The following is a 6,000-nucleotide window of genomic DNA, read 5'->3' as shown; positions in this document are numbered from 1 at the left end:
CCATAGGGATTGAGGCATATAAAACTTTTTGTCAGTAAGGTTATGCAAAAAAAATACCAGCAGAATTTCACTGAACTTTGTGGATTGGTGGAGCATGGCCAAAAATAACAAAAAAGGCATTCAGAGAGCACATCTTTTGCAGAGTTCAGTGCAGTTTTGCAGTTTTAGAGGAAATGATCGGGAGCTTTTTTTTATTATCCTATAACTTATATTTCAGAAAACTGATGAAATGTTTGCTCTTTACTTTAATAAAGCTCAGTGACTACTCAGTGCAAATGGTTACATTGTTTTGATCGCACCTTCTGATTTTCATTAAAATCATAAAAATCCTTAGCAGTGACTTACTACTTCCGTGAGTGGACAACAAGACTGGAAAAGAGATATTTAAATGCCTGTGCTTATTTGCAACTGCTGATCTGATTTTGTCTCTTATCAGCGAGTTACTGGTCGGAGTGGTTTCACTTCAGCTTTTTAGTCACGTTGTTTGTATTTTCTGTCAGACAACTGTCTGGGTCAGGTGCCATGTGGAAAGAACATTTGCATTTAACAAACCAAAATAAATTTGCTCTTTCCATCACCACGCACACAACATTATGATCTAAAATGATTCTTTTTCAAATAATGCACTTTTCTCAATTGTCAGAGTGAATGATATATTCATGTTTGCACTCTTAAACTTTAACTGAAAGCACTGTAAATAAAAGAACTTTGTGAAATATTTGTCAGTGTTTGTTCTCTTAGCATCCTAGTCTCTGGCAGATTTGCTGGTATCCATATGGGAGTTGAGTCATCTTAATGTGAGCATGAAAACTTAGAAAGAAAAAAGAAGAAGTGCAGCTCCCCCAAATGACCGCTTGAGTTCTTAACCAACAGTGAGTCGGTATCCATGGACTCCCATTTTAAGAGATAAGCTTTGCAGCATTGTGCTTTTTGGAGAATTTGCACTGTTGTTATCTCACAAATAATTTGGCATGATATGCAGTTCATTGTCCTGACAGCTCATCCAAGAAGTCTGTGCTCATGTGTTGGTGAGTGAAATTCTCCTACTTCACTTGTGTGTTTCAGAAAACTTCAGAAAAACAAGATTGTGATGGTGATAATCCACATGTCCACAGACAAATCTTAAAATAAAATAAAAAACGATGGTAAGTGTTGTTCAAAAGAAAGAAAAGAAAATTATAAAAACTCAAAGGTGCTCGATGGGAAGGCTTTGCTTTTTTTTCCACATGTATTTAAAGTGACACACTCCTCAGGTTGCTGTTACACAACAACAAAGGCTGGAAAGTGCATGTGCTCCACCTGAGTGTTCTTTTTGCCTCTTTTTTTCCATCCAGACTATCAGATAAGCATCGCCTATCACTGAATAGCCTTCACCTTCAGTTCCCCTTGACTCTGTAACAGACTGGCATCTTTGTAAGTAAAGTAAGCACATCAGAGAAGACAAGTACCTCTGGATCAATAGGTTTTGTTAGTGAAGCCCTTCCTCTGCCTGGATGTTGGCAGCGTTTCAGCAGTGGCACGTGTCAGACAGCCTGCTCTCTCAGGAATGATGGATGAATGAGGCAGTAAATTGCACTGGTGGTCTGACTGTACAAAAATGTAACAGGATGAAGCAGTGCAAACTGAGATATGGTGCTGCAATGAAGACCGCTGACAGCTTGGCTTAAATTGCTCCCATTATGTGAGGGTCCACCTTACTGCCATTTGGAAAGCTAGCATTGAATCAGTGTGTCAGGAAGTATAACTACACTTTGACCAATCCTAGCGCTGGAAGCTGTGGCTTGCAGGTGTACTATGGGAGTACTCAGGGTAATATATACATGTACATGCACTCGATCCTATTCTATTCAGAATCAGAATCAGAAAGGGGTTTATTGCCAAATGTTGAGCAGGTTTACAACATTAGGAAATTGCTGCGGTGCTTCAGTGCAAACATAGTGTCATAAATAGCACTTAAATAGACATGAAAAAATAAAAGTAGGGATAAGAATTAAAAGTGCTACGTAGAAAGATATGTGCATGAGCTATACGTGAGATATATACATGAGAATAAGAATTAAGAGTGCTACGTAGAAAGATATATACATGAGTGCAGGTGGTGATCAGTGCCAAACATGGAATGATGCAGTGAACACAGCGTAGGGTCATGTGTTAGTAGCGGGAACAGTCATATGGTTATTGTTCATGTGTCCAACAGCAGAGGGGAAGAAACTGTTCTTATGGCGAGAGGTTCTGGTGCGAATGGACCGGAGCCTCCTGCCTGAGGGGAGCAGGTCAAACAGACTGTGTCCAGGGTGAGAAGGGTCAGCTGAGATCCGAGCTGCACGCCGCAATGTCCTGGAGGTGTACAGGTCCTGGGATAGGTCTCCTTTTTTCGTGGTTACTCTTTTTCTTGGTACTTATTTAGACCATTAATTAGTAAAATCAGTTACCCCTAATTAGTCCATCTTTCTCAGACACATTTTCTTCAAAGCTACAGAAATAAAATTGAACTGAAATGAATTTTTCACTTAAAAATGTGACCTCACTCTCAGTTTGATATGAGCCCCCCTGACATGACCTCACAGACTCGTGCTCCATTAGCTGTTTTTTCAAGCAGAAGAATTTTTTTTTTTTTGGTCTGTGTCTTGTGCTTTCTAACAAATAAATTTCTGTACTGCTTGATTGATGTCAGCTGACATTATAGTCAGTGACAGGAAAAAGAAAGAACTCATTACGGACAAAGAGCCTGTGGCCACCTGACAAACCCTGGAGTTGTTTTTTTTTTTAGATATTTCTTTTGGCACTATTGGCTTAGACAGCTCGCGCAGTGTCACTTAAACCCATCATATACACTCACCAGACACTTTATTAGGTACACCTGTTCAATTGCTTATTAATCTAGTCATCATTAATCTAAACAGCCAATCACATTGCAACATCTCAGTGCATTTAGGCATTTAGGCACGGTCAAGACAACCTGCTGAAGTTCACACTGAGCATCTGGACAGTAGATCACATATGTGGCTTTGAATGTGATAAGGTTGTTGGTGTCAGGTGGGCTGATGTGAGAAATTCAAACCTCCTTATCTACTGTGATTTCCCTGCACAACCATCACTCAGGTTCATAGAGGATCTGAAAAAATAGCAAAAGCCATTTTCACCTAGAAAATGAAAATGGTGAAAATGACTTCTTGTTGTCAAAGGACAGTCAAACAGCTTCTACCTGATCTGAAAATGACACCAACTCAAATAACCACTTGTTACAACCAAACTATACAGAGGAGCTTCTTTAAATGCACAGTGTGTGGACTCTTGAAGCAGATGGGCTACAGCAGCAGAAGACCACACTGGGTACCTCTCCTGTCAGCTAAGAACAAAAAACTGAGGCTTTCCAAAACTAGACATCAGAAGAGAGGGCAAATGTTTCCGGCTCTGATGAGTCTTGATGTCTGCTACAATGTTCAAATGATACTATCAAAATGTAGCGTAAACTAGAAGAAAGCATACATTGATCCGACCTTGGATCAGCTGCTCAGGCTGGTGGTGTTGGTGCAATGTTGTCAGATTTTGGCCCTCTTAATACAAGCTGAGCACCAATTATACCCCACAGCCTACCCGAGTATTGTTGCTGACCGTGCCTATTCCTTTATTACCACAGTGTGCCCATCATGGGTACACTCATCTCAAACTGATTTCTTGAATTGTTTCCACACATGTTTGGACCATAAACTGAGAAATGATTCCATTACCTTGTTGAATCTATGCCATGAAGACAGAAGCTCTGAAGGCAAAGAAGGGTCCACCCCAGTACTAGCAAGGTGTACCTGTAAGTAACCACAGAGTGTAGCTATCTCTGTGATGCACCTTTTTTCCTTGACTTGTATAAATGACATCATATTACACTTTACTTCATTATTTCAGTTGTCAAGCAAGTTGTTATGCAGGTTTCATATCTCCCTCCTGTGATATTTTATGTCAAGCTTGCTCTGCTCCTCTAGGCCCTGTCTGACACTCCCTCCAACATTTCTTCTGTGTTATCCTTCCTGTCGCTTTTAGCACTTTCACACTTGTCTCTTCCTCACAAGTATTTGTTCTGAAAACAACCCCACAAAGCCTGGAGGCAAGATATAATCACATGTCCAAGTAGGGGAAAGAACCTATGAGTACTGTAGTGGAGCCCTCTTTATGTATTAGTTTAATGTATTTGATGAAATTCTGTCACAGGTGACAGGTTTCTTTCCTTGAAATGAAACTTTGTTTGTATGCACTACATATTCGATATATCAGCAACATATGAAATATGTATCAAATAGTAGTTTTTGTTAGGTTAGGTTTTTTTGTCTTGTATGAAAGCGTGTTAGAGGAAACAACCAGCAATTCAAATGTCGGAAAATTTGCATATTCCTTTAGCTGGTATTGGTTACTCACTGTGATAAATTTAGTGCTTTAAATTTGAATGAATTGCTTTTTGGGAATTAAATTCTGCATATCATTTTCAAGTCAAAAACCATGGCATTGTTTTGGACCATTATCTCAGGTTGCCATAGCTGCTTTCTATCACTTAAAAATATATCAAAAGTTACATAAGTCTACTGTAATAGTAACTATGAGAAATTGTTCCGTGTATTTATATTAAGTAAGTTACACTACTGTAAAGGTCTATTTGCAGGATTATCCAAAACTTCAAAGAATTCTGCATGCTGCAGCCAGAATCATGACACATACACAGTCATTTCCACATTACCCCAGTATTGAAGTCACTTGATAGGCTCCCAGTTCAATACAGATCACACATCTCTGACTCTCTCAGTGTCTATAACCAATCAGGCCTCTCAGGTCATCAGGTGCAGTTCCCAAATTTAAATTGTGCTGAGGGTGTGTGTGAATGTTCAGTGGTGGTTTACTTCTTTTTAAAGTTTTATTTCGCTGTTTTCACTTCACTACATTTTTTTTTGTTTGTTTTTATCTTCTGGTTTAATCACACTGAGTTCAAGTAAAATGAAATTTGCTCATCAATGCAGCATTTAAATTAGGAGACAGAGTGCACTTACACCAACATGGACTTGAGGATCCGTCTAGCTGGCATTTCAGTTAAAATTAGCCAGTTATTGTCACCTAAAATAATTTCTCTAATCTGTAAACATTTTTATTTCATAACGTGGAGAGCATTATTATAGCGTCAGGGTCAATGGACTCCTGTTTTAAAAGCTTTGTAGCATTGTGCTTTTTGGAGAGTTTGTACTGCAGTTATCTCACAAATAATTTGGCATGATGTGCAGCTCATCCAGGAAGTCTGTGCTCATGGTGGGTGAAATTCTCCTACTTCACTTGTGTGTTACTAATTAGCATTTATCAGTGCCTGTGCATTGCACCTGGTCTACAGATAATGTAGCACAAGATGTAGTACGCTGCCATCATGTGGTGATAATATTCTCACACATCACTATCGGGAATTTTTCTTTTTGCTAGTCCAAATGTCAGACCAGAAATAGAAGGCTAAATACACTGTACTGTAAGCTTTTCTAAAAAGTTATTATTACAATTTAGGCTGTGTTAGCTATTATGCAATTTCTTTTCTGCAGTGTTGTTTGTATCTTCTCACTCATGCTGTTGGGAAATTACCAAAAATGTCATAGATATTCCAACCATTCTGAATAATGAACATGAGGCAGGCCTGTCTCTGTCACATAGTTTGCTGGGCTAAATTTTAAGTTGGAGAAAAGCCGCAGTCTAGACTGCAGATTCTTTTTGTAAATGACTGTAAAGATATGATACATAAATAGAAATAAATAAAAAGTGTTGACCTCCACTGATGCTTTCATTGTGAGTCATTCATGGTCATTTTAAACATCTGCAAACGGGAAGGAAACTGAGCAGATTTCTCCATTATAATCCATCTTCTGGATCTGTTTACAACAGTGTGTGAATTTATTTCAGACCCGCTATCCTCCCATTGATTACCCTTGCTAAGATAAGGATGTGTGCCCACGCATGTTATTGGCCGCTTTGGATGGGATA

This window comes from Rhamphochromis longiceps, linkage group LG19, assembly GCF_057381845.1.
Source record: "Rhamphochromis longiceps isolate RC_006_pf linkage group LG19, R_longiceps_female_GT1.1, whole genome shotgun sequence".
Classification (NCBI taxonomy): domain Eukaryota; kingdom Metazoa; phylum Chordata; class Actinopteri; order Cichliformes; family Cichlidae; genus Rhamphochromis; species Rhamphochromis longiceps.
The sequence above is the reverse complement of the archived record's forward strand: the minus strand, read 5'-3'. Positions refer to the sequence as shown.